We start from the raw sequence: 23,997 nt of genomic DNA, 5'->3' as shown, positions 1-23,997 counted from the left end.
GATGACTGAGGAAATGGCGTTCCCTTTTACATAATAACAGGACACACCTATCAGGTTTCCATAGGCTGAGGTTACACATCAATTAATGCCCAAATGCAGGGCAATTTGATACATTTTCAAGCTGTGAGCTTCAGCAGTATCTTATATTACAAAGCGATGAGATAGATATTCTACACCTCTCATTATATTCTGCACATGCAAAACGGTTAGATAGGGATGGACGTCCTCTCCGCTGCCACGAGCCGCCTGAGGATTGTTTTTTTCGTTTGTCGTTAAAACGTTTGGCATTTCTATTTTCGCCGTCAAACTTGCATTAAGTGTTTCTGAAAAGTTTTGACGGCCAAACGGTGTCATGTCACGCGATTTAAATGATATTGAACGATAACATGAGACTCTCTCCCGAGAATGGTTCGAATAAACATAATTTTCTGTGTTTACAGTAATGGGTCTGTTTTAACCGCCTTGACCTCCAGACAAAAGTTCATAAAATCAATTTGATTTAAATAGCGCCTCTCCATTTTACTTGTCCTATATGGGAAGAAATAGAGTCGGGACACCGGTGACATTTGAAGGTCAAGGACATTCCGGGAAAATTGTTGGCATGTTGATGTGAGGCACACGCACACGTTCGGAGGCACTGATTACAAGCGCGCGCGCATACAGCCCAGTGGTGCTGAAGCTCGTGCATAGCTTCACACCGCACGAGAACTGGCCACTTAACAGTAGTATTAATTAGAGGGTAAAGTTCGCCGTACAAATGAAAACAGGGATCAGTCTGTCGAATTTCAATAAATTAAATCTCAGGACCATGGACAGCGTTTACACTTCAAATTTAGTGTTTCTCTCCAAGAGAATTGTGTAGTGTTGTGCATTGTGTAGTGTTACTTCTCTAAATGTAAAACAACAGCAACTAGGAAATTAAAGCAAAAAAAAAACGTTGTGTGGTTTAGTCTGGGAAGCACTGTGGTGTCTCATGCAGTAGCCGTCTTGATTTCATGATACTATTCGGTAGCAAAAGAACTGCCTGCGTTGAACGTGCTCCCTTTCTCTCTGTTTTGCTTACAAATTGTCCTCTATATACGGCTCAGAGGGTAGTCGTAGGTGGTTTTGTTTGACGGTAGCTGTCTTCAGATGCAACTTCCCAACGTCCCTGCTTAACGCGCACTTTGGTCCTGCATGCGTTTGCTCTCACCCACAGGAGCGCTCAGCTCTGTATATTCGGCTGGCGATTACTGAACTGAAATTTACGTACGTTCAAATTTAATTGATATTTGTGATTTTTAAAAATAGCTTTTTACAAAAGATTTTTCTATTTTGGAAAAGTTCTAAATAAAGTTTTGCTGTGTGAGAGAAATATATATATATATGCATAAACGCTTGTTAAACCTGCTGGCAAATGCAAAACAAGGATCAAGGACAGATTTTAAATGTTTAACTCTGTTTCGAATGTCCTTTGCAAAGTGAATGAACGAATGAACACGTGAAGAAACAATACACAAAGAAAGCAATTGCTTAGCATTTTATCACACTGAAACTTGGCCAAAACGTGCGTGAGATTATCAATTACTCTTTGGAGTGGTTAGTGGACGGAGACCCAGTCAAGTGAAGGAGATAAAATATTTCAATCAGAGCGCCTCGCGGGGAACAACTATTTTGTCTCAATGAATCATTTGCATGCTACAAACAGCAGCCCTCGCCCTCTCTCCACTGGATGGAATAATTCGGATCTGCCTTGTGCTATTAGTTTATGGGGCATGAGATTAGATGTGAATATGAAACAGGGAAACAGTACCACTGCCATTAATCAAAAGGCAACTTCAGGGAGCGTGAGAGATTTCAGAACCCAGAAAAAAAAAAGATTGTTTGAATGAACGCCGAACGGAACGGGGGGCAATTCATGTGTATAACATGAAAGCTGTAGCCGTTTAACATGTCTCTGGTTAAAGTTTTCAACTGCTTATCAACTCATGAACACCGATGTAACTAACGGCTCTTTTGGGCCCCCTGCTCTGGTAAAGCGTGTGTGTTCGATAATGTAGCCAGAGTGAAACTTCGGTCGCGAGAACCCCAAACTGGAAATGCAAATAATGTTGCGAACTTGTTGGCTACTGTTAATGCGCCGGTGCGAAAACTGTAAAACAAGATAACTGTTCAGTTCCAAACAATTCTCTCCAAAGCCATTTGTATTTACGAGATATCAACAGACTTTATTTGTCTTTCTCTTCGCAATGAGAGTGTTTTTGTGCCATTTATTTTGGCTTTAGTGATTATACAAGTAATATACAAACATTACTTGTAGCCGGCGCTGTGATTGGTTATTGCTATGGTTATTGCGTAAGAATGTTTTATATGAAACTTTTGTTTAGATTGAAATGAAGGTAAGGTATTGATTTAGGTAAAGAATCGTGTAGACAGATATAAATCTAAATGTACGAATATGAGAAATATAAGTATTTCATAATCAAGTCTAAGCACCACAGGGTCTTCCGCTTCTGTATCTTAAACTGCAACGACCTGTCAACTCGTATTTTCAACATCAAACACCTGTCAGCGGCCCTCTTTGACTTTGATAATATGGGGCTGTTAACACAGACATGTCTAGTCATGTTCCATTATTGCTGAGAGATTTTTACGGGGAGAGCATAGCACCTTTGTATCCTTTGCATATCTAAAAGGTGAGAGCGTGTTTTTCCCCCGTGTCATTTCTCTCAAGGTTATCATTTTGTGACCGTTTGCCTGGAACTTATTGTTTGTCGTAATTACTCTGTAAAATAGTTGAGTGGTCGTGAACAGTTTGTTCGTTCTCGACTGATTAATTGAGTGTTTTGATCATGAGCCTTGTGTTTCTGTGAAGCTCCCGCCAGAATTTTCAAAAAAAAAAAAAAAGGGGGAAAGAAATACGACTGTGGTTATACTGCGCTCGTGGAATGAGATCGGGCTTGTGCTCTTTCCCGGTGCGCGGGACTAGCAAACTCTCCATGATATCTATTAATGCAATGGCATTGCCACGTGCCCCTAATAATACCCGTCGTCCCTGGAGAGCTCAGCCCATTTATGGTGACACTCCAATGTCTAAATAATAACTTTCTGAACTGCATGTCAGTATTGACACACCGAGTGAGAATAAACTGCACCGCTCAGCGGTGTGCAAACCTTTACAAAAAAAAAAAAAGTCAATACAAAAAAAAAAGCGATAGACGCATTTTATCTTCCCTGCACACTACGATTTTATGTGTCCCTTTCCCCTTTCTAGGCTAATCGTTTTGTAGAAATCATTCGGTAATCTCTCAACTTTAGTGTAAAATCATGAAGGGGGGCAGCTCTTGCTGCGAGAGGGGACTCGTGCGCAAAATTACGCCTTCCTCTCTCATTTGTTAGCCGTTTCCATCAAAAAAGTTACCTATTTATAGGCTAGACTGCACAACAACCTGAAGGCATCCCAAAAACCCTCCTGTGCCGTTTGAAGACACAAAGTGATCGACACCTGAAGTGATCACCGCGAGCGCGCGAGCAGAAGAAAGACATCGTGTTCTCGGCAGCCAATTAATATCTCTCAAAGCTGACACCCACTGACCATGTGAGTACCCTGGATAATTGTGTTTATAGATGGTGATGATACGGAAAGTCATATGCTAGGTTTGTCCGTATGTGTTGCTTCAAGTAATTATATCTGCATATCAATAACAGGTTAATCAGGTGCACATGTGCTGTCCGACCACTTTTATATATATAGATATATATATAAAGCCCTTCTCCCTTCTTCGAACAACAGTCGATGGCTGATAAAAGACTGCGGAATGACCACGCGCTGTCCGTTTGAAATGCGGATATATGCAGAACTTCAAACCCGTAACTAAAACATAAAAGTTGTTATTTTAAAACTCCATTCAATGTCCAAAATATTCAGTTTAAGAGTAGAGTTCAGTTCAGTTTATTTTAGATTTTCCTGTGTCATTCAAAGTCTCTAATGAATTTTTAAAACATGATGTTTTGAACGACGTAAATATTTTTTAATGCTTGTTTGTAATTTTGTGTGTATCTTTCAGTCAGTGTTCATAATCATGCTCTTACTCTTACACACAGACACGCGCGCGCGCGCGCACACACACACACGCACACACACATACACACACACACACATACATATGCCAACATTAACCCTTTAAAATGAGAAATACACTTCCTTTGCCCGTGACCATCTAAAGAGCTGATCTGAGGGGCTTCCCTATAAGACACGAGCTCAGACTAACAAGCCAAAATTCGACGTTGGCCGGGAAGCTTATGTCTCACGAGCCGCACTGCAGTTTTGTTGAATGCTTAAATGGCATCAGTTGTCAGTGAGAGCATGACACGTGCTTTCAGATTTATATAATCGAGCTGGCTCCGTTGAATTGTCTCGTAGGATGTTTTAATCCTGTGATTTCATTTTATTTAATTTTCATAAATAATTAAAGCGGACCATCACTAAAATTAAAAGAGAGGAGAGCCCCCGGATGAAAGGCTGCTGTCGTATTTGTGCACGCGACTCCTCTTCCTGTGAATACTGATTAAGTGATTAGATTGATAGGTGGAAGGGTGGACAAAAATGATTAAATTAGCATATCTCAAATTTCTCGTTTGTCGAAAACCCGCGCCTGTCTTGGCCTGAGAAGAGAGAGCCCAATGAAAATGCCCGCGTCCGGATTAAGCGCCTGAGTGTAGGATTGGGATGGGTCTGCATTAGGTGGCAGCAAAGAGACTTCATACCGGACTCCTGTTCATGTCGACCCGACTTCAGTCTTTGTGCCGTGCAGGCTGCGGTAAGCGGCTGGAAAAGCATCTTGCAAACACGATGCGAAACAGTGGGCAAAAAAGTTGTGAGAATGCTGAAAGGAAAACTGATATAGCCTACCAAACGGGTAAAAAATATTCTTCTCATCCTACAAAAGATTTAAACATATCAAAACTAAACGCATCCCAAGTAAGCAACACGACGCTTTTTTTTAAATTCACACAAATGAGTGATCAGTTCCAAGTCTAATCGGATAACGCACAAAACATCCAAGTATCCGATTACCTCGATTAAGAGTTTAAACGAATCTATGACTTCGTGTGTGTTACACCGATAAATCCAGTCTTTCTCTGTGTTCAAAACGTCGCACAGCTTGATGGTGACGATGACAATTGATTGACTGGACAAGTAGGCGATGTGTCTTCCACAATGTTGAGAGTTCAGAGTTTCCTAAGGACACGGGCCAGTACATTGAAATGTTCTTTGGACAGCTACAGTTATGGTTTCTGTACAAGAAAAATAGCACAATGTTTTCTCCGAAGGTTTTTCGAATTTTCTGAAAACATTGTCAGATTTAGCATTATGAAAATAAATGGAATTTGAATAAATGAAATTATGTAATATGATAGTAGTTATAATAGTGAAGTAATATTTACGTCTGGACACGGAAAATAGAGACCATACCGTACTTTTTTACAGACTGCTGTAAATAGTTTACTGACTTAATAAAACATTCCTCAGCCAAAGCGTATTTTCCTGTTTTATTCCACTGAAGTTTCACTTTGAAACAATACATTTCACAGTATTTTTTAAAGTAACCCGTTTAGCCTGTTTGACATGCTTTCCACAATCTACAGTAAAAATCATATAGCCTACGAAACATTTATAGAATATTTCCCAGTGTTGCGCTACACCTCTCGCTTGCGCTGTCCAAGGTGCTGAATTGTCTAAGTAATCCCAAATGAAAGGCAATTCTACTTCAACCCAAACGGATGAAACAGGGAAAAAAGTAGAATAGAGACATGTGATAGAAGAAACAGTTGCGAGATATCTTATGACCATAACCTTCGTAAGTACCATGCGGTTTGTTCTTATTTGTGTAACTGGAGCACAGCGTGTGTAAACATATCATATTTGTTATGGACGTCAGGACGGGACGGCTGCATCCTTCCTGCAGCGTAAGATGACGTTCAACAGGCAGCGTATATAACTGATATTTTACAAAGTCGTTATCTTTCGGAACTGCCTCATATTAGTTTCCTGTGACTTGCGAAGGGGTGTGCTGGCTGTTTTACCCAGAGGAATGAATTCTTTGTTAGTTTGCTTTTGGGAAAAAAAAGATTTTATCATACTGTGTGAAATAATATGAGGTCAACATATGCAACGCTCCAATCCCGATACATTACAGAGCGTCTCTGTGTACAGGCACAGACTGAGGTATTCTGAGAGCAGAGTGTATCTCTCATATTTTATTTTCCATTACCTGCACGACACACAATCACTACTGTCACTCTACTGCAAATACCAGCAAATGCACCAGTTCCCAGCAATGCAATTACTACTTTTACACTTCCTTTCAGTGTGAATGTGTGACATCCAAAGCCATCCAAAATCTTTTTGATTCAGCCTCATTGCTCATATATATATATATACATATATAAAACAAAGAGTGCACTGTCTCTACAGTAACGCTCACTGAGCAAAGCCTCTCTGCTTTTTAGGCAAGTATCTTGATTGATTTACTGAATTAATAGTCTAGAACCAATTAGTCTTAAGTTTAATAAATAAGTCGTAAATTTAATCTGCAGGAAGTTATTAGATTAAGATTCATGGTTTGGGCCATGGAAGTATATTTCTCTCAAACTAAATTATTATTACTGCCCAAGACTTAAATAAATGGCTTCCGTGCACTGTGGCAAGTGATGTTATTAGCACATAAACAAAGGCCGACCCGTGGCCGTACCAGACAGCTGGGGCGAGGGTTCCAAGGCAAGCCGGGGTGAGCAGACAGGAGGACCGACCAAATCCCAGGATGTGCCTCTGTCACCCCACCTGCCCCCCTGGGGTACAGATCCCTGGGGGGGGGGGGGGTACTTGAAGAGTGGGCAGGGCAGAGTGGAAATGCACTGAGGTGCGCTCCCATCACCAGCTCCAATGTCTGGTCTAATACAATACAGGCTGGCTGTATCGGTCACCTGGGCGCTGGCGTCAGTCTGCTCCCAGCCCGCCGATGCTATGCTCTCTCTTTCTCTCTCTTTCCATTCCAGATGGGACTGTAGTGATATAAACTATGTGAGTGTGGTAGCAATGATACAGCACTCCTGTCCAATGTCTCTGTGTTATTAATAATCACTCCCCGGTGTTTCGGGCGAGCATGGAGACAGGACGCAGGACGTGACCTCTGCATGCTCTCTCTCTCCCTCTCTCTCTCTCTCTCTCTCCCTCTCTCTCTCTCTCTCTCTCTCCCTCTCTCTCTCTCTCTCTAAAGTGTGTCTCCACTGGAACTTACAGAACGGGGATGTGTGCAAACAGAGATGAGAAACTTTTCCTCCTTGTCAGCGGATTTTGTGGATTTGGTTGCATGCTAGTCCTCCATTTGTGCCCTGCTCTGATTGATTGATCCCTGTGAATTAGGGACCAGTTTCCCTCCCTCCTGGGACTTGTTGTTACACAGTCTATGAAGTTTCAGGATGACTTTTTTCTTTTCAAAGTCTATCATTTCAGGACTGCGCCATATCCAAGGAGTCAAACAAACCCTTCTGATCTCCTAGAAGTTAAATCAAAGAGCAAAAACTCTTTTTTATTGCTTGTGTGAGTAAAATGTGACCACAGCTAAGGTCTTCTGTGAGGATGGTCTCAAACAGATATTCCTGAAGTGTTTTGAAACACTGAAATCAACAGGGAGACAGTTATGACAACACACTATGGCAAGTAATGAGCTTTTGAGCTTTTCATACTCCCAGTCTATGTCAAACATCAGTTTGGATAAATTCAGCAGTCTGATTAAAAAACATGTTTCTGTTTTACAGATCTTTACAGAAAACTGAACACTTTGCAGTGGCTTACACTTGCAGAGACTCGTTGTCTGATGTAAATGTTGAAATGTTGAAAGCTCTAATTTAAGATACAGATACAGTCACTTCTAAACAAAACATTTTGATGCTGAAAAATGGAAGATTTTTTCCCCCCGTTCCACTACAACGTTGAAAAGGTAGCATCGAAGGTTCCAATCATACCAAAAAAAATAAAAAACTTAAAAAACATTTTTGAAAAAATCAGGCAAAAGAGAATCTCTGTTCACTAAGCCTTTTTTTACGAAGCTTTAGTGTGGGTTTCCTTAGCTTTCTGTTTCACTGCATCACAGTGAGAAATTAATTAGATACATGAAATGTAAAAAAAATTAGGCACACAAAATGTAAAATCCATTTGTTAATCTTTACTGCTGAGAAAGTTTAAAATACTCACAAATGAAAAGAAGTAGACATGTTTTGATCTTTATAAATGAGAATGGGGGAGAGAAAGGCGAATGTGCCACTTATTCTAAATGGAGCTTCCGTTGTAGAGTCAGTGCTCTGCATACTGTGGCTACAGGACATAGCAAAGAGAAACAGCCTCTGAATGATGCTCAGTAAATCTAAGCATCTGGAGATTGCTACACAGTGTTGGAATCTGGATTGTGATTAGGTTCTGCTGTCAAACAGAGATGAAAACGGAGCTCTAAGGTCAGACAAATTAGGGCTGGGTTTGGAGTCAGAAGGTGGATGTTTATAGAGAAAAGAACTTTGGGCACCTACAGTTAAGTTTGGCCGTGAATTTTCGATGTTAATGGAGTTTTTATTCCTCCTACTGTTTCCCAGCCCTTGTTAAGGTCAAAGACATCATGGTCTGCGGGACTTTTTAGCCAGAAATATGTCTGCCTTGTCCAGAAGGCCAAATTTCTGCTCTTTTAGCAAGACCCCAGACACAGATTCACATCAAAATCCTAAAAAAGAAGAGGATAACTGACCACAGATCCAACATTGTTCAGCAACTGCCTCTGTGTCTGTGTTTGCACCCCACTGAAAACCTGTGAAGGCTCAACTTCACAGAAAGACAGTTATCAAAGAGCTGAAAAGCCCCCCCCCCCCCCCCCCACTGGCCCCTCTTTGTGTCATCCAGTCTCATAAAACATATTAGAAAATGTTCTGTGATGTTATGTTTGCAAGGGAAGGGTACATTGATCACTGAAAATGGAGCTGACAGTTAAAGTGTCACATGAGAAATTTTAGTCAACTACAATCAATTTTTAATGAAGTAAAAACTTTCCTCTCATTAGCTGGTATTGCTTATTTTTATTACATTAATCATTGTTGTTGAGTTCTGGAGAAAGAGTTCAGGAGGGTTCTTTCTTATTATTATTTGTGGACAGCCTAAGATAAACCCACAGAGCTGTTGGATAAAAGACTGTCTCCATCATATGTTCCTATCATCACATTAGTTCCTGTGTTGGCAAGCTGTGCCCAAACTCTGTTCATTCCCGCCGATGTTTGACCACTCATTTCCCGACCTCAGATTCAACAGCATGTGCAGCTGAGAGGCCGCTTCCTAGGCTGGGCCTGTCTGGATCAGTCCGGACCAGTCTGGATCAGTCCGGACCTGTCTGGATCAGTCTGGGCCAGTCTGAGTGCAAAGGCACTGCCAGTTTTGCCAGTTAACCATGTGTCCCACTGAGTAAACCAAACAGAATACTTTTTTTTTTTAAATAAAAAAAAATAACTCAACACATGACATTGCTGGCTTCCAGTTTGCTAATATTTACTAATTAACCTGCTATATGTGTGGCCTTAGTTTGTCCTGGCCCTGGTGACATGTTTGACATGATCAGAAGGTTCTCCAGCACTACACGTTCAGGGCAGTCAACTCCATGCCAGGTGACATCTTTGCCCTGAATGAGACACCTTGAATGAAAAACACGTCCACTAAGAAATGTTGGTGCAATAGTTGCGCTGCATTAAAAATAAGATGTTATGTCAATACGAAAGCTGATTGGCTGTTGAAGTCCCCTATTGTGCAGGAACAGGGAAATACCAATGCAATGCTTATGGTTATGAAAGCGGTCATGGATATTGTTATGGTCAAGTCCTCAGTAACGGCAGGTATTTGTCAGGTAAAGTCATCCTGCTTGGCTCGCTATCTGATACATGGTGAAAACATGACTCTCTGGGCTGGCTGAGGGCCTGTAGTCTCTGTAAACACTGGTGAAATGAAATACATCAAACAGGGCAAACAGGTTCAAGAGATGGGCGTTATGGAATTCAAGCGAAAAAATATTGCAGGAGCAGACGGTTCATGTATGACTGGTCTTTTTATTTATTTATGTATTTTGTTTTTTAAATTTGCTCCTCTTGAAGAGAGAAAATGTATACATACTGCACATACTTTAAAACCTTCAGCCTTTACTGTAGGTGAACGGTCACAGCCTACAGACTGATAAGTGACCTGGTCATTAATAGCCCATGCGCTCTGGGGTGACGTTTTGAGTTAGATCAAGTGTGAGCTCTGACTCTTTCATTGGGGATTTGCCATTAAAATAATTTTATACTCGAGGAACGAGGCTTAGCATCTGATCCTATTTACTACATGTTGGGAGAGAGAGAGAGAGAAAGAGAGAGGAAAAAATATTTAAAATTTCCAGCGTTCTCCATGCCTCCCGGTATCTGCAAGCGAAGCAATCAGAGCTGCACGTGCATTTCTACAGGACCCCTGTTCTCGGGATGATAACGTCCTTGTAATAAAAAAGAAAAAAAAAGGTGAGCGTGGGTTTTGCGAAGCTTAGGTATTTGATTAAAGCAATATAGTTACGTTGGCGCGGGAGAAGACCTTTCCTCTTGAGTACTAGTTTAGCCGGGACACCTGCGATAGATCTGATTAACTAGGTAACTGCAGCTTGGCGTCTTTAGCGCGGCTAAATTTCACGTACATCGTCTCGTAAGACACGACCGCTCTCGTCAGTCCTCGCTTAGTTAACAGGGTTGCGGTAAAACAGCAAGAAAAACCCACAAATTTTTCGTTGATATTTAACAGCATTTTCGTTTCTCTTCCACAGCAAGTAGTTTCATAGAATACACGCTAAAACACCGAGCCGAACAGATAACTGGAAACTATAAAACGCAGTGTACTTTACGCGAGCTAGGTGGCTTGTTTAAAAAGCACACGTTACTCGAAATGGGTTTTAGTCCCTGTTATCGCAACTTCGACCCTATGTCGATGAGACTTGTGCCTATTGTTTTGTTGTTGTTGTTATTTGTTTTTGCGATGGGAGCACTTGTCCTTGAAATGTTTGGTAACATTGAGATGAGGACAGTTACACGGGCAGGGGGTGAAATCGATTCCTTCCTTAAGCTTGAGAAATTGCCCGGTTCTGTTTTAACAGACCGATATTCTACAAACCGCTTGGATTTCAGCGAGGCTGAAGAATCATGCGGGAGGCGTTATTGTATTTGATGGGACACCCTCCTGGATGTGGGGTAGGCTCGTGGCGTACGGCAGCTCGAGCCTGTGTAAATCACCAACACCTCCTCTAGTGAAATACCACTCTTGTCCTCGTTGAAAGATTTGTTTGTTAATGTTATTAGAGCCGTGTCATACCAAGTCGTAAACGATTAATGCCGCAATTTCTCCACAAGAAAATTTATCCGTTACACATTTTTAAAATAATTATTACCCGGTTTATTACCATGACTTCCCATCAGGGCCTCACAGTAACTTTTTATTGTGTTTCTGTCTTATCATATGTCGTGTGTGTGTCTCTCTCTCTCTGTGTGTGTGTGTGTGTGTGTGTGTGTGTGTGTGTGTGTGTGTCTGTGTATGCGATTCATTCATTCATTCATTCATTCATTCATTCATTCGTTCGTTCACCTTGCTCATTCATAGTCTCCTTTGTAGGCAGATCCCAGTAGACTGTATTGTTATCTTGTCTTGCACACAATACACATGTTTTCAGTGTACCCCTCATTCTTTGTGTTTACCAGGCAGTTACAGTTTCAGCATTCAAAAACTGCTGATTCGCAAACGAGGCAGGAAGTCATAGCAGGCTCCCGGCAGGAAATATGAGTCCTCTCCAAATAGATATTTGTTTGTTTGTGTTTTTGTATTTAAATGGGAATGAGTGAATGGCATTTTTCACATGTGACGGGTATGCCTTGGGGACCCGAGAGCAAAATAACTCTGCTGGCTCTGGAGAAGTCAGCTCCGTTTTCGCCCTGTCTGCCTCCCACTTCCTTGAAATGTGATGCTGCTGCTTTTCAGTAAAGCAGTTCTTTTCTGCAGCCATGCAAGCATAGCCCTGCCGAGTCTCAGCACCAGCATACACGCTGGGAACCCGCTGGTCAGTAAGCCAGCAGCCTCTCTCTCTCTCTCTCTCCCTCTCCCTCTCTCCCTCTCTCTCTCTCTTTCTTTCTCTCTCCCTCTGCCCCCCTCACTTTCCTCTTCTCGCTCTCCCCTCTCTTGCCAAGCTAGGTCCTGCTTAATGATTTTGAGAGAAACACTCAGCCCCTGATTCAGACGAGCGGAGGGGGGGGAAAGAGCCACACGTTTGTTGTGCTTTCTGCACTGAGGAGAGCAGAGGAGGAAGAGGAAGAGTGGAGGAGAAGGGGCAGGAGACGAAGCAGCCGGCGGATGTGTCCTTGTCCTTGAAACTGCATCAAAACTCTTTGAAGAAACCAGGGATCCAGTCTGAGTAAGCATCACCTAGACAAGGGGGGGTGGGGTGTGGTGGGGTGGGGGGTGAGGTGGGGGGTGGGGTGAGGTGGGGGTGTGGGGACGAGAGGGTTTGGCGTGTGCGTGAGCAGTCGGCCGCTCCTTTCTCTGACCTGTCAGGAGGAGGTAAGGGTGGTGGAGGTGGGGGTGCTGGTAGGTGTGGGGGGATTGTGTTTTATGTGCTTAATGCTTTTGACAGGGGATTAGGGTGAAATACTAAACACCGTATGGTTCGGGAAAACATGCCAAACTTGGTTCCTGGACGCCTGTGTCATATTGGACTGTAGGAGCAGTGCTGAGCTAAAAAAACAAGCACAGATCTGTTCCCTAACGTTGTTCTCGCAGGTAGTTTGTCATAATGCCCTGAGGGGTAATTATGCTTTTCATAAGCCAGGAGGCAGTCTGCTTTATAAATATGGAGCATGCCTATGTAAAGCGAGAGAGTGAAAGAGAGAACGAGAGAGAAAGAAAGGGGAGACTTTTGGCGATGTTGGAAAAGAAAAGAAACTCTGGGAGATTTGTTTCACACAGAAGTAGTGTTTGTACAGGCTCACTGATTCTTAAAGCACTTAAAGCACAGATGCTTCAAGGAAAATATGAAATATGAAAAAAAAATGTTGCGTATTTATTTATTTTTTGTTGTTGTGGAACTGCAGTTATCAAGAGTATTTGGGGAAAAAATAATCTGCAGCAGCTGTGTGTAAACTACTTTTTTTTTTTTTTCGCCCAGCAATTGAGGTCACACGCTCAATTATTAAAATATTCGATGGTCATCCAAAAGCGGAACCACCGGCCCCCTAATTACCCTGCGTGAGTCTGATTGGCTGGCAGCAGACAGCCTGTTGGAGTCTGTGTGTGTAGTCAGGCAGAAGCCAGTTTATTTTATGGTTAAATGACTCTCTGTGTTCCATGTCTGCGCCATTCCCTAATTGATACCCCAAGCTCTTCTTCCATGGCTTGGCTGGTAATACTCATGCAAATGATGAACTTCCTGACAGTGCTTGTTGATTTGTTTGTTTGTGGGTTGCTGTTTTGTTTTTTTTTAGCTGGTAATCAAGTGATCCACTGGTCTGTAGACCAATCAGATCTCTAGTTTTGTGAGTAACTGCACAGATGACTGGCTCTTTTTGACCAATTAGGTGTCTGATGGCTTTGAGGAGGGATTTACTGCAGTGATCACGTGCATGCTGGACTAGTCAAGTTCAAGCCAAGGAAATCTCTGTTCATTGAGCATTAGGCAAAATAGCTTTTTTTTTTTTTTTGCAGGGATCTTCTTGTGTTGTTTCAAGTCGGGCGTTTGTACAGCATATCTCTCTGTTCTTTTTGAGATTCTATTTACTCCTAATCCGTGGTTTGCTTTCCAGAGCGGAGGGCTCATGAAATCCCGTAGACTTAGAGCAAAAGTTGATCTTGTGATTAGTATTCCGTTGTCATAATGGATCTGTCAAGTTTAGGAGCTCTCTCTCTCCATCCACAATGTATTCCTGTGCATGTTACTGAGTGTGTTTATCTGGTGTTAGCAGGATTTCCTCTCAGAGTTGGGAGAAGACCCCTGCGCATTAATGTCGGAAACATTAAGATCTTTTGATGATTTCTCACAAAGCTGATTGGCTCAATTACGCCAAGAGAGCCATTCACATATGAATCCATTAATTGGCTTGAAAAGGAGTGTTTAAATACTTAATCCATGGGATTATTCTTTATTTCACAGAATTTTTTTTTCATCCCTTGCCTTACTTACCTCAGCACTGTGCACCAAAATGCACAGATTGCATTGACTATGAAATGTGGTGTTTTTTTGGTTTGTTTTTTTTTTCAGCCAGTTTATTTTAGTAGAAACAAACAAAATGAAACAATTGCTGTAAAAAAAAATTCTATCGCAACTTTGTCGACTCTGTCTGTTTAATCCCAGGGCATTTGGTTGGCTTTGACTTCTTGTTTTGTAGTCGGTTGTGTTGGCCAGTGTTAAAGGATTATTGCGCTGTGTGTCAGAATGTGCTGGTAGGTTTGTTTTCAATAGTTTCTGTGTTTCCTCTGGATTTGGGGAAGACTCTGTGGTAGCCAAAGTTTAGAGCGCATGTAAAACCACCCTCAAGGTCACTGACTGGTCAAGGTCATTGTAGGTGCAGTGCATTAGCGTTTGATTGGGTTACTGGTGCTGCCCCCCCAATCTCTAACTGCAGAATTTGAATTGGGCCCATCTTGAGGCATTTCCCCTCAGTGGTTTGTAAGGAGTTTCTATGCCCCCGTTCCGAAAGAAACCTCACCTTTTAAACATTTTATTCATTGTCCTGAGTGATGTTTTGGATGGCTTGGTGTTTTTAGAGTTCTAAAATTGATTTTTCTGTAATGTATGGACATTGTGGTTCATTTCTCTGGTTCTAAGAAGCTGCACTCTTAAACTATACATTGTGTAAACCACAAAAAGAAAAGCCTTTCCAAGCGATGTAATAATTGTAATTTGGTTTTATTTATGCACTATGCAGAATGGAACTGCAACAGAACAATGCACCCGAGACTGCCTTTTTGTCTTTTCAAATGAAGCTACTTCCTCGGTGTAATTCTTCATATAAAAACTGCGTATGAGTTGTGCCTCGTGAAAAATACATCAATACAGTTACTGCCCTCTGCAAGTAACCGTCTGTGCACCCCCTCCAACTTCCCAACTGAGAAAATGGCTCCTGCGTTTTCTTTAAGAATAAGAGCGTTACACCTTCCCTCCAATTCTCAGCAGATCGATACCTATAGATCCTCTAATTGGAAGCCATTAGTTATGGGTTTTATAAAGCTGGTAATTATTGTGTGTAATCTTGCAGAAAATTAAATTTGGTGTTGTGTACAGTGTAGTGGGGAGAAGTTTGGGGTTTTTTCCTGCGTTCACTATCTGTCAGCGTCTTCTGGCTGCAGCCTTTCTTTTCTTTTCCCTTTTTTTTCTCGACGTCTAGCGGTATGTGGCCAATTTCTCCTGTGTATAATGTGAAGTCAGTTGTGGGATTGGCCTGGAGGAGAGAACGGTTGGATCCAGAGGAAGTGGGAGATGGGGTGCGGTACGCTTCCACTGCCTCCGTGTTACGAAGGAGGAGAACACAGTGTTGTTCACAGGCTTCTAGTGCTTTCTGCAGTCAGTCCATCAGTCAGCATCTGAGCCCTATAGCACCTGTCAGATCAAAAGAATTCGTTCAAAAACCCCAAAACAGAGAGCAGGCGGCTTTGGGGTTTTTTGTTTGTTTTTTTTTTTTTATTTGTTTGCTTTTTGTTTTCATTTCTTGACACAGCTTGCTGAGGCCTTCATACTCTCTCTGTGTTGCAGCTGCTCTGCAGACCTTTACCAAACAGTAGCAGGGGAAAGAGTGATGCCTCTAATGAAGCACCTGCCTTAAGACATTGGTAATGCACTACGCCACGAGCAAAGAGATCCAGCCACAGTGATCCAGTGGAGTCTCTGAGAATCGGTCTGCTGGGTCAGAAAGCTGGATTAAATTTAATATCTAGTATCTTAAGTAAAAGTTTCTTCATCTGAAGCTGAAAGGCTTCAGATTGTTAGTGTCCACGGAGCCAAGTAGCTGCATGTGTCCATGCTGTATTTAGCCTGGTGCAGTCCCCTCTGCGCTCGGATGATTCTGGATTTCTCACCATCTTGGACATTGCGTGCACTGGTCTACTTCAGAAGTGGGCCATTCACATGAACCAGTGCCTCTTGTGTGTGTGTAAGATAGCATGCCCGTATTAAAACATTCTCTCTCTCTCTCTCTCTCTCTCTCTCACTCCCTCTCTCACTCTCTGTCTCCCCCCCAAAAAATCCACAGTATTACATTTTGGCTAAAGTTCACGCAACGCTTGGCGCTAACTCACCAGCCTCTCATATGCAAAACAGCTTTTGTTTAGCTGTGTAAATGAAAATTGCTAATCAATTTTTTTTCCCTACCCTTTTATTTCATGGCCTGTGGTTCCTGTTCCACCCCCACCAGCTGGGCAATCATGCACAAGCTGAACACTTCATTACCCAGGACATGTTTGCCCTACAGCGTTTTCTCCCTGCTAAATTAGTTCCTTCTATTTATACAGGTAAGGCCGGTCAGAGGTCGCGGGGTTGGGAGAGGTAAAGGGATGAAATTAATATAGCGCCGGGTTCCTCTGGCAGAGAACCTCCCAGAAGAAAAAAAAAAGGCTTCCAACTTAAATAGTTTCATAAGGAGAGGCGAACTGGCTCCATAGGAGAACAGACCTTTTTTTTTTTTTTCTTCTGCTTGCAGCTCATTGGTCCAACAGTGTGTGTGGTGTGTGTGTGTCTGTATGGGCGTGCATGTGTGTGTGTGTGTGTGTGTGTGTGTGTGTGTGTGCTTTCTTCACCACAGCATGTTGGCAAATGTTCTTTGAAGCCAGAGAGCACAAGCCTGAGAAACTGTTTCCCTCCTACCCAAGTGGCAGTAATGCCAGCTCTCCTCATTTCTCTGTTTTCACTTCGGTAAAGTGCGCTTGGTCTCACGTTTCTCATAAAACCTCCTCATAGAAGCCGTGGAGGAACTACCTCCGTAGAATAGCGGAGGTCACTTTCGTGGTCTAATTGTTTTAGCCCTGGTTAATCCCAGGGCTCCAGGAGTCAGTGTGGAGAGGGCTTGAGGTTTTGAGGGAGGAAGGAAGATGGATCCACTCCACAGGTGCTCCGGATATCAACTCTTTTCAACCCTCTGGCCTTGCGGCGCTCGCTTGTTGGTCACTCTTGATATATGGACACCACCACACACGTGTCATGGTAACACATCCACACACTTATCAGGAGTCAGCTGCACTCTCTGAGCCCACAACGAGCCACACACCACACATTCATAATGTCACAGTGCACTGACTTCTCTCCTCTCCCAGAATGACATTGGGAAGAGCGTATCATTGTTGTTGGTCTGAGATGGTGTAAGGGCTCTGTCTGGCTCTGAGATGGTGCATCTGCAGACAGATGCTGTGGTCGTTGCAGTACCGGGCACTCAGTCAGCAGCTTGTCATACTCTCACAGTAGTATGTCGCTTCACTCTCGGTCTGTCTGATGGGTTAACTGGACCACAGCATCTGACAGTAAACCAGTACAGAGTTTTGACTGTCTGTCTCACTGCTGCTGTACTGACACGTTTGGTTGGGTCGTTGACCGACATTCTGGAGCAGAGTGGCACTCGGTGGCCTCGTGCGCAAGGAACGGTTCAGAAGATCTGTTTCACACTCCCCGCTCCAGAGCGGAGCTGAGAAGGGTCGCTGGATTTCCTTTTCCTGGAGGGCAGTGGGGAGTCTTGCTCCGCCTCCCATCCCTTGAGGATGAGTCATGGAGCACTCTGGTCCCTCTCCCGTCATTAGCCACCTCCTGCCCTAAAAATATAACCACTGACCATCTCCTTACCCTGGGCCGGGCGTCTGGTTTCACCTGTGGAACCTATTTTTAAGCGGAGTGCAGTGTTAAGCCATTCCTCTGCTAATTCATGAAATGACCCAGCTGTACCCTGCTGTGTCACATTTTCCTCTCGCCTTATGACTCCCCGTGTGTGTGTGTGTGTGTGTGTGTGTGTGTGTGTATGTGTGTGTGTGTGTGTGTGTGTGTGTGTGTGTGTAAGCATGTGTGTGTGTGTGTGTGTGTGTGTAAGCATGTGTGTGTGTGTATGTATTTATGTATGTATGTATAGTACTGCATGTTTGTGTGTGTTTTTGTATACATGTCTGTATTAGTTTGTGTGTGTGTGTGTGTGTGTGTGTGTGTGTGTGTGTGTGTAAGACTGAGGGTGTGTGTGAGAGAGAGACAGTCTGGCTAATGCTCAGAGAATCTGTACGTCACATGGCGGTTGGAGTATTTTCATTGAAACCGGAGCAATCTCCTCCTGCATATAAATACCCATCTGAGGTCTGTGCAGAGATTGTGTGTGTGTGTGTGTGTGTGTGTGTGCGTGAGGGAGGGCGTGATGGCTAGCGGAGAGAGTTGTCATACTTTTTTCCATTCCATTCCCGGGTCACTAATGTTTACGTCCACTAATAGATAATTCTCTCACCTTAACGCGTTTCGCCGTGACCAACGTTGGTAATAGTGTCTGTATTCTCTGAACGCTATGCAATGGAAAGAGAGCGCGTTTGATTACACGTATCGGGTGGACTGAGGATAAGCAGAAGGCATGGGAAGCTGAGGGAACAGATGATTTCAGCTGCCCCCCCCCACAACACACACACACACCACATCAAGTGAACACCCCCCCACCCCACCCTCGTCTTCCCAGCTCTTCACTGGTCTCTCTTTGTTGCTATGATGGCGGGGACTGGCAGCGTATCACCTGACCTGGATTTTTTTTTTTTTTTTTTTAAGTCCCCTCGTTGGCTCGGGGTCAGATGCCTGTTTAATTGCTAATGGTAACGTCCCCTGATGATTCACGCTGAAAGATCTCTTTGGCCAGAGGCAGGAGGAAGCTTTGGCCGGGGCGGCGGCCTTGGGTCAGAGGAGGCCTGTAGAGGTGGATTGATGAGGTGGTGACAGGAGCTGATTCTTGGCAGGGATAGGAAGTGAAGGCCTCTCCCTCCTCAGACACGTCAGGGCTGAGGGCTCTTCACTCATTTCCACAGTTCTCTGTCAACGAGTGCTGAGCTGTTTTTTGTTGTTGTTGTTGTTGTTGATTGTTTATTTGTTTCTTCATTTATTTTTGGAAGTTGGAAACATTGCAAAATCCAAAACCATTACTGAAGCATCTTACTGAAGTGGTAGAGTCATACGATAGTTTTATACTTCACAAGACCGTTTACTTGTAATGGTCCATCCTTAGGTAGTCTGCAGTAAATCACAATAATTCACAATGATTAAAGCTGAAATGAGAAAGCAGTGTAAGTGTGGACTGATGGGACAGATGTTTCCGGGGAGGGGGGGGGGGTGATTGTGTGTGTGTTGTGGTGCTCTGACGAGAATGTGTGGGTTTAAAGCAGAAGATAAGACAGGCAGAGGGTGAAGCTGCTTCCTCATGGACTGCCATGAGTGTCTGTGGGACCTCTGGCACACTCTCACTCAGCAACACATAAAACAGCCTCTCCGAGCTGGGACACAGCATCTCTGGAGCTCTTCCTCCATCGAGAGAGAGAGAGACAGAGAGAGATGGAGAGGGAGAGAGATGGAGAGAGAGAGAGAGAGATGGAGAGAGAGAGAGATGTAGAGAGAGAGAGAGAGATGGAGAGAGAGAGAGATGTAGAGAGAGAGAGAGAGATGTAGTGGGAGAGAGAGAGAGATGTAGAGAGAGAGAGTTGTAGTGGGAGAGAGAGAGAGATGTAGAGAGAGAGAGAGATGTAGAGAGAGAGAGAGAGAGAGATGTAGAGGTAGAGAGAGAGAGATGTAGTGGGAGAGAGAGAGAGAGATGTAGAGGGAGAGAGAGAGATGTAGAGAGAGAGAGAGAGATGTAGAGGTAGAGAGAGAGAGATGTAGAGAGAGAGAGAGAGAGAGAGATGTAGAGGGAGAGAGAGAGAGATGTAGAGGTAGAGAGAGAGAGATGTAGAGAGAGAGAGAGAGATGTAGTGGGAGAGAGAGAGATGTAGAGAGAGAGAGAGAGATGTAGAGGTAGAGAGAGAGAGAGATGTAGAGGTAGAGAGAGAGATGTAGTGGGAGAGAGAGAGAGATGTAGAGGGAGAGAGAGAGATGTAGAGAGAGAGATGTAGAGGGAGAGAGAGAGATGTAGAGAGAGAGAGAGAGAGATGTAGAGGGAGAGAGAGAGATGTAGTGGGAGGTAGTCAGGGACAGCCTGCAGCACTCTTTGCTTGAGTATATCTCTGATTCACTCATTCTCTCTCTCTCTCTCTCTCTCTCTCTCTCTCTCTGTCCATCTTTCTCTCTCTCTCTTTCTTTGTATCTCCCCCTCGCTACCACACACACACTCTGCACTGTGGAAAGCGGTAAAGAAACAATCTGACTAAATTTGTTTTGTTTTGTGTTTTTTGTGTTGGGCTGGGCAGGGGGGTGGGGGTTGGGGGGGTTGTGGGGGGGGGTTGGACGGAAAGAGCGCAGTGGTGAAGAAGTGGAGCTGCTAATCCGTCAGACTGGCCGAGGAGAAAGGGCAGACATATTTATAGCTGACTGGATCACTCTGCTACAAATGCACAACAAACCCCCTTACTGCTGTCATTTCACTGCCTCACAGTACAATCTCCCAAAAAGCCTCATGCAGATTTGGCTGGAAGTTTCCGTGCTTCGACCCTGATTTCAGAGCTGCGTTTCTGCTGCGGCAGTAGACTAAAAGAACAGGTGCTTTAAACACACACTGACAAAGCTTTGGTTTCACTCACTCATTTCCACCTGAACTCTTGGGCCTCTGTGGTTTTCCAGTCCTGTGGATTCTCTCTCTAAACCCGCCTTCTGCCGCACACTGTAAACACATCTCTTCGGGGCGTCCTTCAATGACCTTTAACCCAGCCTCTGTTCGCTAACACTTCACCCCTCTGTCACCCACCAAAAACGAACAAACAAACAAACAAACAGAAAAGCTTAGCACTTGTGGTACTTACTAGCAGTACTTTTTCTGAGTAAGGGTTCTGTTCTGTGAAGTGGACATACTGTTGTTTTTCTTTCTTTTCTGTGACTGCGTTTCTTGTACGTGCTGCTGGATATGAGTGTCTGGCGAATGAAGGGGACTGTAAATGAAGACTGTGCAGGACACTGGTGCAGGACACTGGTGCCAGGTATTAAGAGGTTGTCAAAAGGAGCCACTGTCAGGACTGTTCCAGTTGTTTACCTAAAAATAAATAAATAAAAACAGTTGGTTCGGGGTTGATTTGTTATAGGTTAGGCTCTTTAAACAGTGGCAGTGGTACTTTATTGAGATCTTTGTGGAAGACTCGTCACGTCAGTGTTTCCTCTGCTCCGGGTCTACGCTCGAGTACTCATTGTAAATACCCCTCGCTGGGAGGAAAGACCGGCCGAACTTGTCTTCTGTGCTGACTCACATGTAAATCGCACTTCTAAAGCAAAGCCTTTGAAGATGTTTTCTTGGATTTTTTTTTCTTTCATTTTTTCATTTTTGTTTCGTTATTTAAGGTTTTTAAGTTTTGGTAATTTGCTGGAGGTTTAAATATCATGGCTCTGGTCAATGAAGTATCTTGTCATTAATTGTATTTATGTGAAGTGTGTGTGCGTGTGTGTTTGTGTGTGTGGGTGTGTGTACATGCACGGCGCGTGTGTATGTGTGTGTGCGTGTACATGCGTGTGTGCATGTGTGTGTCCTGCAGTGCCATTGGTCAGAGGAGATATTTTGGGTTCTCAGACAGTTTTTTTTTTTCTCTCTCCCTCTTTCTCTCTCAGTTTGAGCAAAGTCAGCATGGCCTTTTCGTGAATCATGTCATTCTCTGAGGTGTGTGTGTGTGTATCTCTCATTCCGTGTGTGTGTGTATCTCTCTCATTCCGCACTATACCCATAACGGCCCAGGCCTGCACTGGACCAGCCTGAGGGAGAGAGAGAGAGAGAGAGAGAGAGAGAGAGACAGAGAGAAGAGGAATGGCCCATGTCCAGGATAGTGCTACAGAGAAACCTCTTGATCATGAGCATTTGAACAGAAACTCTCTGACAGCACTCCTCGTATTTGGAGCTGCTGCATGTCTGTGTTTTTCTGTTCTTCTCTTACCTTTTTCTATTTTCACTCTTCCACTCTCGCCTAGTCTCATATCCATGCCCTTCTATTCTGGGTCTGTTTTGTTTCAGCACAGTAGAAGGTCTATGAATAGGCCATATTTATTTCTTTATTTATTGAGCCGTGGAGAAAATGTGAGAATACTTCCTGTCGTTTTGCAGTGAAGTGTGAGATGTAAACAGGGAGACACACAGATATAGCTGTGTGTGTGTATGTATGTGTGTGTGTGTGTATGTGTGTGTGTGTTTGCATATGTGTGTGTGTGTCTGTCTGTGTGTGCTGTGTTCATGTGTCCGTGTGTATGTGTGTGTGTGTATCTGTCTGTCTGTCTGTGTGTATAGGTAGCTGTTAAATTCCCATGGTGTTCAGAAGAGGATGCAGGCAGCATTTTGCTGTGTTGAAGATGTTTATCTATGGCTGCTGATGACGCTGTTGATTTCTATGGGAAATTTTTGAGACCTGCTTGTGTCTCCGCCCTCACAGGTGCTGACAGAGAGAGTGAGTGGACTTCACCTCCCCCTCCAAACAGACACCTCTCTACCCACCCCTCCCCGAGTGAGATGCTGCTGTTTTTTTTGTATGGTTGCTGAAAAATGGGGATTGGAGATATTTGCGTACGTTGTGAGTTGCGGGGCCTTTGCCCTGAGGGTGTTGGTGTGTGATGAGGTCAGATGATGTATAACACAGAGATTAGTCAAACGGCCCAGAGGAGCCCAGTCACGTCCCGCCTCTGCAGAGTGAAGCAGTCAGGCTTCACAGTGACACTCTCCCTCTCTCTCTTCCTCTCTCTCTCTCTCTCTCTCTCTCTCTTACATGCCCTCTCTCTCTCACTCTCACACACACTCTCTGTCTCATATCTGCCTCACATCAGCAGTTGTGCGGTGAGAGTAGAAGTGCTTACTCCCAGCTTTCTCCAGCTTCTCCCCTGCTGTCCCCCCATCGCCGTGTCCCGGGCCGCTCTGCTACCTAAGATGGGCTCTGTGATAAGCGCTGGAGCAGATCTTTAGATGCCGTGGGGACAGGAACAGGAATAGCGTCGTGAAAAATAGAACTCTGCGCTGACTTGTTTGCTGTGTTGTCTGTAAGACCAGGGAGACCGCTGTGAGTGGCGGTAATAGTGGTCCTGTTGACTTTTAGCCACTGTCAGAGCAGGAGCTGTAGAAATGCAGGAGCAGTGCACCTGTAGGAGAGGAGTAAAGCCAACAGCAGGAGACGTACTTAGGAGGAGTAACTTTATGAGCGGTAGCGAGGACGGCCGAGCTGTAGGTGAAAACACAGGGTGCAGATAGGCTGTAAGAGTACCGGAGCCCCAGAATCAGGGCCGCCAGCGACAGCACGACTGCGCACACAGAGAGTATGGCGTATAGGGTACAGAGAGCAGCAGGAGTCGTCAGACGTGGAGAACCGACACAGCTCCTACAGGAGCAGAATGCAGCAGTGGAGCTGAAAAAGGAGGAGCCACCGTGTAGGTGTTGGAGCAGCAGTAGGAAAGTTGTAGGAGCAGCAGGAGGGGAGCTGTTTGAGCAGGAATAGACAGACACAGAATAACATTAGGGCCTTTAAAACCCCTTTAAAACTAAACTAATAGCCTCTCTCCACCACAGTCAAACCAAATCATACAAACACAATTTAAATGTTATACCACGGAGTAACTGCAGGAATGTTGACCTTTCTTGCACAGTGTACACCCTCATTTCTATAGAAGTGTTTACATCACATGCTTTCTACCAATCAGTGATTAGAATATGGTGTTTACTGTGCTGCGTTTACCCTGTTCATTTATCTGCAGTCCAAACTGCAGCTGCCTCTTTATCATGATGTGGTTATTACTGTTACTGAGGAAATATTTCCATATCTGACAGTGGTGA

The sequence above is a fragment of the Chanos chanos genome, chromosome 1 (genome assembly GCF_902362185.1).
Source record: "Chanos chanos chromosome 1, fChaCha1.1, whole genome shotgun sequence".
Classification (NCBI taxonomy): domain Eukaryota; kingdom Metazoa; phylum Chordata; class Actinopteri; order Gonorynchiformes; family Chanidae; genus Chanos; species Chanos chanos.
This window is presented reverse-complemented; position numbering follows the sequence as displayed.